The following is a 9,270-nucleotide window of genomic DNA, read 5'->3' as shown; positions in this document are numbered from 1 at the left end:
GTGGTGTTTTTTTTTTTTTTTTTTTTTTTTTTTTTTTTCCCCCCCCCCCCCTTCTCTCTCTCTTTTTTTTTTTTGCTGACCAAACGTTTTCCAGGTTGCTTGGAGGGCTCTTATTTCAAGGAGCCAGGGTTGTGTGCAAAGAGAAAAAAAAAAAAATAGCAAAAAAAAAAAATTGTGAGGTCTTGGAGAGAGGAAGTTATTCTAACTTTTTGGAAACTTTAGCTGAGCTCAGTTGCTAAATAGTTGTCAGAAGTGAGGGAGGTGCGGGGCTCCCTTCTGATTGGCCGGCCAGGTCAGTGGGAGGAAAGCTTTTTTTTCCCTGCTAAACTTTCACAGTTTTATGTTACACTTCACTAAAATCTTGGGAATGCACCTCGAATCAAAGAATCGAGGCGACCACCACCCCCACCCCACCACCCACCTCCAACCCCTCCCAGGTGCTGGCCAGGGGGGGGGTGGGATTTTTGGGGAGGTCTCCTTGCACTCTGCTTCCTTCTAGATGCTGAATTTGCAGCACCCCTCCAGAGAAACCTCCTCACCAGGGGATTGGGTTGTTTTTTTTTGGGGGGTGCTGGTCTCCTAGCTTCCCAGCCCAGCTCCGTGGCCAGGTTGCAGCAGTAGCTTGCCCAGACCAAGTGTACCCCCCTAAGAAGGTGTGTCCCATTGTTGCAAAACTATTTTGCACCTATCACAAACCTGCTGCTGCACCTTTGCAAGTTGCCCCTTGCACCACTTGCCTCTCCAAACCTCCTTCCCTAGGGAAATGGGGAGGTGGTGGGGGGACTTGCCTCCTTGGTCCCCTCGGGTGGCAGAGGTCCCCTGGGGCACGCTGAGCTGGGGGAAAGTTCTGGGTAGAGCGAGGTTAGTGGTTGAACTTCAAGCTCTTTTCCAACCAAAAATGATTCTACAAAAGGTGGGGGTTTAGGGTGAAACCCCCCTCAAGCCCCCTGTTTGTGGGAGGCATGGAAAGACCCTCCTGGACTAACCCAGTGGAGCCCAAAATCTTCTGGAAAGTAGATACTAGATTGTAAAGAATCTCCCGGAGGGGCGATGCTGGCCACACAGCCCATCTGCCTGCTGGTTTTCTCCCCATTTCCTCCACCCCCCAGCCAAATTCTGAGCTACTTTCTGGGAAAGAAAGAGCCAAGGTAGGCAGGAGGACACCTTTTCCTCCAGAATATCCAGCTGTGGCATCCCAGGGCATAAAAACTGTGGGGTTTCTGGTGTATCAAGCAGAAGAGCAGGGATCTCATTTTCCCTCTCCGTCACACCAGGGGAAACGTGGGGAAAACTCTGCTTACTTCCGTGGAGCTCAGGCAGAGCAAAATCAGGTTTGGACCTCTTGATTTCAGTCACAGCCCAAATTGCAGGAACAGACACATTCCTGAGCAACAAAGATCGTGTTTTCAATACGGGGCAGGGAAATGAAATAAAACAAGAATTAAAAAATAAAAAGGAAGGAAGACGAAAGAAACTCGTAGAGTCTAGATGTTGTATCAGAAGAATTAAGTTTGGAGTGGATTTCTTTGCAGAGTTTTCCAGTAGGTATCAACACCCATTAATGGAAAAAATAATGTCTGGTTTGATTGGAAAGTGTTCCTTGGTAGGAGAAGGAATTTTGGCTTGCCTGGGGCTGACTCCACTACTGGTAGGTAATGTTTATAGTGGAAAGACTTCCCCAGGCAGCCCCTGGGGAGAGCCTGTGTTTGCTTTCAAAAGGAAAGGTTTTTCAGGTGCAGCACAGAAGTCGGAAAGGGAGGCAGTTCTGCAAATAGATTTATTTTTTTAAATCCAATTTAAGACCCTGGAGAGGGGGATAGGGCGGGTGGTTCCGCCGCTCGCACCCCCAAGCCGAGGTGCCTGGAGGGTTCAGAGCTGGGCAGCTGGGGCTGAGGTTTGGCAGCTGCTCTGTATCCATGCCCTGGAGGTCCGCTGGGGCTGCCAGGTGTCTGCCAACCTCGCAGACCCCAAGGCATTCAGACCATTTATACTGGGAGAACTGGAGTTACCGGCCTCTCTCCTGCCCTGTAAGTGAAACAACCAGCGGTCGGTAGCGGCGCCGATGTGAAACTGAGCCTCGGAGGGCAAAACACCCCTCGTGGGGGCTGTTGGGCTTGTGTTAGGGGAAGACTGGAGGGGTAGCTTTGCTTTGGAGCTGCTCAGAGCACGGGTTTCCCAGCAGACAGGTTCCCAGCTGGCAGAGCTGGCTCCTCCGGCACCGCGTTCTGGGTGCTGAGCCGCCGTGGGTCCGCCCGGGCTGCACGGAGCACGGGGGAGCAGCTGGGATGCAGGGTTTGCAGGGATGGATGGAGCACGGGAGGGTTGTTGGGATGCAGGGCTAAGCACCCAGCGTGCCCTGCCCAAAGGTGCTGGAGGTGCCTGCAAAAGGCTGCTGGGAGAGGGAGCAGGGCTGAGGGTTTGGGTTGTGTTTGAGAGCAGCCGAGCTCAGGAGAGTAAGTGGAGATGGTTGTTGCTGCCTCTCTCCTCACCCTGGTGATGTGTGTTATATTGATTCTGCATCCTCCTTTTTGCTCTTCTATAACCACCAAAGGCAGGACTTGATTACCTAGGGAAGAAGGTGTTTCCATGCACTGGGACTTGGTCTTTCCGGGGGTTAGAGACTGATTTTTTTGGAAGGCTGACAGTGTGGATGTATCTGAAAACACTCAGCTGGCCCAGGCATTTTGTCCCTGTGTTACTCACTGAACCCATCCCATACAAGCAGCTCCTGGCCACGGTGGCTGAAGGACATGGCTGTGTGGCACAATCCTGGCCCAGCCAGGTGGCTGCTGCTCCCTGTGCCTCTCCAACTGTGCCCCTCTGGGCTGTGCAGCACAGCCCAGCTCCTCTGAGTGCCACGGCTGTGTTAAATAACTCAATGAACAGCCTCAGCTCCTTGCCTGGCTTCTGCCAAGGAGCCTGAAGGAGCTTTTGCAGGACAAAGCAAGGCAGGATTTCTCCCTGTGGAGGCTGTTGCTGTGTGCAACCTCTGAATGTGCAAAGCTTTTTAGCACCAGGCAGGCTTCGTGAGGGGAAATTTATGGTGAAACTCGGGGCTGTGTCATAATGCTGAAGTCTACAAGCTCCTCTCCAGAGCTGCTCTGTGTGTCTGTGCTCTTTACAGTCACCAAGACCCCAGCAAGAGCTAAAGTAGGGTGTTGACAGCACTGAAAAGATCTTCCCTTGGAGCAGCAAGGTCTGGGTGTGCACAGACTGGGGTGAAATAGGATCTGGCTGTCCCGAAGGGGCACGAGTTTGGGAGGTTTGGAGGGAGCCAAGTGGTATGAAGGTACCTCTGGCCAAGGAGGATGGGATGGGGGCATCCTCCCTGCTACCACAGCAGGGTGGGGAAGAGCTTATGAATTAAAACCTGCCCTATAAAAAAAAAATAGATTTTGGTGAAAGTTTAACAGCCTGTTTAAGTGTGGCATCTACTTCAGTGCTGCTGCTGCTGTTCTGCTGCCATTTCCAGGTTCCTAAGGTTTCTAAATTACAGGAAAACAAGGGAAAACACAGACTGGGCTTTGGGGACAGTTCTCATTCTCTGTAGGAAACCTGTGGTCCAGCTGTCCTCCTGGCAGGGCTTGGTCAGCAAGTCACCCTTCAGCCCCTGTGCACTGCAGAGGGGAGAGTTTGGAATTGGACCTCCTGGCCCCCCTCCCTCTGCCCACAGTAGGAAGCGAGGGAAGTTGAAAAGTTTGGGTGCCCAGCAGCAAAGGTGATAGCATTTCAGTGTGCTCAGGCTGCTCTTCCAGCTCCTCTCTGTCGTGGAAGCTGCCAGGGACACACACTAATGGTGCAAACTGGAAGCAGAAGGATGCTGTTGTGCTTAATGTCATCCTCTTCCTCGCTGCCTACTGTTACAGAAAAGCATCATCTCCCCTTCCAGAAACATCCCTGTGGCAAATTCCATCCAGTGTTGGATGGCCTCTAGTGTAGCCAGGTGTAATTAAGCTGATTTTCTCCCCTCTCCATGCCTTTGGTGTGACATAGGGGGTAATTCCTTACTGCTTTTGCACAGCAGAAGTGTGGGGTGTGTATCCTCCACATGCCTTTGCAAAGGCAAAGGCTTCACCTTGCTCTTCTGCTCCGTGGGCTTTGTTTCCCTGTTCCCAGTGCAGCAAGGGTGGGTGCTTCCCAAATCAAATTCTAATCAAAAGCAAGGGAGCAGCACAGATAAGAGGCAGGAGAGAGGCTTTAGGGATAAGACAGTTGGAGCAGAGCAGGGCTTCAAAGTAATTGGATCTGCTAATGTTGGAGTTGTGTGCAGGAATGTACATCTGTTTCTGAACTGTTACCAGCTGATGTGCCCTCTCTTCCTTTCTGCTTCCTCAGTTAAAAGCCCCGGGAGCAGCAGACACAAGCAAAGAGAAGGCTGAGCCAGGGCACAGCCAGTCCTACTCCTTGCTGGTCCTGCCAGGAAATGCAGTCAAGGTCAAGGTGTGCTTTTGATTTGCAGAGGTTGCTGGGGTGTGCTGGTGCCTGCCCTGCTGGGAGCAAGGTGGCAGCTTCTGCCCATGCCTGGTTTCATGGCTCTGACTGGATTCCTCAGCTGTGTGCTTCAGGAAATAGAGGTCTTTTCAGGGGAGGCTTCACAGGAGAACTACAGGAAAGAGGGAAGAACTTGGGAGATTTTAAAACTGGAAAAGGGGAGATTTAGGTGAGACGTTAGGAAGAAATGGTTCAGTGTGAGGGTGGTGAGACACTGGAATGGGTTGCCCAGGGAAATTGTGGATGTCCCCTCCCTGTTCCAGGCCAGGGTGGATGGGGCTCTGAGCAGCCTGGTCTAGTGGGAGGTGTCCCTGCCCATGCAGGGGGGTTGGAACTAGATGATCTTTAAGGTCCCTTCCAACCCAGACCATTCTCAGAAGAGACATCTTCAGCGGCTTCAACAGATTTTGCATCAGGGTCTCAAGCATTAAGCTGCTGGAGGACCAGTTCACACCTTGTAGTCATCCAAGCTCCATTGTCAGTAGGACAAGGATAATGTAGACCAGACAGAGCTCTTGTCTCAAACACTGGGTGCACTGTTTCAGGTCTGATTGTTGGCAAGATTAGAAATCCTTGTCGTTTCCCTTGTCAGTATCGCTGGGAAGACAGCACGTGTAGGAAGAACTCAAAAAGGCAGCCGTGTTGCCATTGTGGCTTCTATTTTTAATGACAGCATAAAGCAAAAAGAAGAACTGGCATACGGGGGAGTAAAATGTAGTAGCTATCACAATGCCAAAAATAGCAGTTCTGTTTTAGAACATTTACCCCGAGGCCGCCACTAATTGCAGATCGGAGCGGAACGTCTCCCGGGGAAGATCTTCCCAGATCTTCCCCCTCCCCCCCCTTTTTGGAAGGTGAAATATTAACTGAGGCTGCTTCCAACTGTAGCTTTAAAAGTGGTCTAGGAGAATTGCAAATATGGTTTCATGAGCTGGGAAAAATCAAAAGATAGGAAGCATTTTGTTCTCCTTGCCTTTTCCTCCACTGTCTCCAGCCACATTCAACTGGGGAGGAAGGACTTCCTATGAGTATCAAGGAGAACCCAAAACCAGCCTGGCTGTTCCAGCAGCATTTGGGCACTGTTGGGGAGGGCCAGCCTTCTGTTCCTTTTTTTTGGACCACACACTTCTAGGCAGGTATATTCAAAACAGCATCAAGTTTGGCTTCCAGCTTCTCCATCTTCAGGAGGAGCCAGGGAGAGAAGAGGCCAAAATGATGAAGTTGGACACAGATATCTCTGTAAGACAGCTCAGTCAGGGGAAGGCAAACCCTTCCTAGGAACTGGGTGCATGTGCTGGTGGCCTCAGCACAGTCCCTGGGACAGCTGGGACCCACTGAGATTTTTGGAATTGTCAGGATTTGGAAAAACTCACAGTTTTCAATGGCAGAGCAAAACAAGGGGAAATATTCTAAGGTCTCTGAGGCAAGAAAAACTGAATTTTCAAGGAGAAGAGGATGGGGGTAGTGAAAAGAAACTATCTGTAGCCTCTTTGGTCCTCTCTGAGCTTTACCTTGGCTTAGGCTGATATCTGAGCTCCTCAGAGTTTGAAAACCCTCCTTTGCCCAGATGCAAACAGGCAACATCTGTCCTCACGTCTCATCCCACAGCACCAGAGCTCTCCAGTCATTTCTTCCAGGGTTTAAGCCACAGCTGAGACCACGTATCATGTGGCATCCTCTGGTGAAGGGAGCCTGGGCAGCTCATTAGCAGCACTGGTTGATGGGCTGGATGGTTCACTGCTGAGTGACAGGTCATTCATCACCATTCCCAGCAGTGCAAGGTCCTGCCTTTGAAAAGTTCCCACTCCCCTTCAGCCTGGTAGTAGGATCCTAGAGATGGGACCTTGGTTCCCTGTACCAGAAGGGAAGAGCTCTAGTGGTTGGGTCATTGTCACCATTGGACCAACTCAAGCTAAACCTCCCCTAATATTCATTTACTTAAAAGAGGGAGCAGCATCTTCTGCCTCAAAGGCTTGTTGTGAGCCAAATCACAGCTGTTCTCCTGTAACTTGATGGAAAAACCAAATGCCCATGGTTTCTTTTCCCTTTCTTGGAAAAACTGCTCAAAAATCAGAGCCTCTCTTCCTTTCCTATCCATCTTTTTAAACCACACCTTAACATCTTATTAAGTTCTTTCCCACTAGTGTTTCTCCATGTGCTTTTAGCTGTTACTGAGGTTCCCAGAGCAGCAGGACAACATGTGGCTTCTTGCTTTAATATATATATTTTTTAAGAATATGGGAATAACCTCACTTGGAGTGTTGTGTCCAGTTCTGGGCTCCCCAGTTTCAGAGGGACAGGGATTTACTTGAGAGAGTCCAGTGGAGAGGATGGTGAAGGGACTGGAACATTTGATAAGGAAAGGCTGAGAGACCTGGGGCTGTTCAGTCTGGAGAGGAGAAGACTGAGGGGGGATCTAAATAAAGTCTCTCAATACATGAGGGCAGCAAGAAGGCAGGGACAAGCTCTTGTCACTTGTGCCCTGTGATAGGACAAGGGGCAATGAACTCAAACTCGAGCACAGGAAGCTCCACCTTAACATGAGGAACATGGTAAACATGGTGACTGGTGAACTTCTCACCAAGCAGGTGAAGAAAAACCTGGCAGAATTAGCTATTGAGGGAAAAGTGTTTGTTTTCCAAATAGAACCATGTTTTGTGAAACACACTGATGTTCCTAGGAAGTGGGAGTTATTTTGAGAGAGGAAATGATTTTTCATAAACCTACTAAAACTTTGCCTTTTTTCTTTGTCTTTACCAACACCTGTTTAACTCAAGCACCTCAATAAACTTTGAGGAGAAAAGGTGGCTTTGTTAAAGACTCCACTGCACCCCAAAAGATCATGTTCCACTTCTAAGACCCTCAGGGAATCCAGGGAAAACCAGGCTTGATGTTCCTGTTGAGATCTGGGGAGAAAAAGCAGGAAAAGCCCATTGTTTCTTTTCAAAACAATTAGGTAAAAAAGCCCCAACCCAAGCAAACAAATTCTCCAAAGTTAAGGTTGGTAGATTTTAACAGAAGCAACCATAAAGTCACAAGTTACTGTCCTTGGGTTTTGCATGTGTCATGTCAAGGAAGGTGCTTGTTGGGGTATTTTAACCTTCCAGGCCTGCTGAATCCAGGAGTCAGAGCATATTTTACCCCTTCCTTGCCCTGTTGCATCCCTGATGCATCACTTCCTGGGGTGACTTGCCCAAGGGAGCTCCAAATCTGGAGCACTGCTGTGTGGGAAGCACCCACTGGGTGGTGGGAAGCAGTGCTCCAGTGGTGTTGCAAGAAGCTGGGCTCTAATTCATCTGTCTCAGCTGCTCACATCCTACCTTGGCATCCCAGGTGAGAAGTGGCCTTGAGAAATACTCCTTGTGGTGAAGCTACAAGGTGCTTTAAAGGGCTGGGTGCACTTTAGGGTGGGGCACGTTTTGGTCTCTGTGTGATCAACTTTGAGCATATAAGTCATTGCACCCCAGTTCAGGGGGTGATGCCTGTGCCCAGACCTTCTCCAGGAGCACCCCAGTTCAGGGGGTGACCTGGGCAGCAGCTGCTCCTCAGGCTGTGCTGTAGCTCCTGTGTTATTACCCTTGAATTAAAACAACAGGAGCTCTCCTTGCTACGAGGATGAGCACCACAACTCTGGTGGAGCACAAAATATTGCATTTTTTGTGTGTATTTTAGCTAAAACAATCACTTAACTTGCATTTCACTGTTGAAGGAGGAGAGCTACAAAACGTACCTGTCCTCAGCCTGAACCTCCCTCAGGTTTTTCATTCTCAGTTGAGCTTTGTGATTATTGTGGGTTTTTTTTTTTCTCCCTTTATTTTTTTTTCCTGGCATCCACACGACCAGGATGTTTCATTTCCTCCTCCTTTGCACTTTTGGCAAAGAGAAAAGTTTACTGTCTGTTCCACTACAGGCTCTTGTCAGGTGACCCGGAGCTCAATCTGCGACTTGCAAAGTCAGCAGAAAACTTTGATGTTGCTCTTGGCAGGTTTTGTTTTTCACAGCCACCTTTAGTAAATCTGCCCTCCCAAGGCTGGAGGACAAATCCAGTAGGGCATTTGTCCTGTGTCCCAGTCTCCTCAAGGGCCATTTCTTGCCATGTTTTCGTGGGCCTTTGATCCATCGCTGGTGCTTGATTGCTCTTTGAAGACTTAACAACGCCCTGTATCCCTTATTAAATTCCAATTCTCCAGTTGCCTTTCCCTGGAAGATACATAAAAATAACACATGGAGGAAATACAGCTTGGAAGATCCTTTGGATAAGCTGGCTTGCATTTTTTAATTTTCTTTATTTCAGGCAGGGAAGCCACCGACGCTGTTGATTTTGCTCTCATGACAGAACCATCTGTAGAGTTTTTATCTAGAGGAGGGTATCTGAGGAAGCAATAATAGGCCCTGCATGCTGCCTTCAAAGGCTCAATTTTCAGTGCATCTCCAGGCAGCCTTTTGTCTGCAAAGAATTAGTGTCACCAAGGTGGAGGAGCTGCTGTGGGCTCTGCCCGTGGATGTGTCCGGTGGGATTTTAGTGCAGCTCTTCTGTAGTTCTACCATTGTTGGGAAGGTGGTTATTTCATGGGTGGGATGAGGATGCTGTGGAGGGTTCCCAAGTGTTGTTCAAGTGATGGGAAGGATGAAGCAGTGTGAGAAGCCATTTTCTGGGGGGGTGGTAGGCAATAGAGGGGGGGATGCAACTGGTTTTGGGTGGAGACACTCTCACATCCAAGTGGGAGGACAGAGGATCTGTGAACTGCTGGAAGGACTGGGAAGAGGAACCCCAGTTTA

The sequence above is a fragment of the Chaetura pelagica genome, unplaced genomic scaffold, assembly GCF_000747805.2.
Source record: "Chaetura pelagica isolate M959 unplaced genomic scaffold, ChaPel_1.0 scaffold89, whole genome shotgun sequence".
Lineage (NCBI taxonomy): Eukaryota > Metazoa > Chordata > Aves > Apodiformes > Apodidae > Chaetura > Chaetura pelagica.
This window is presented reverse-complemented; position numbering follows the sequence as displayed.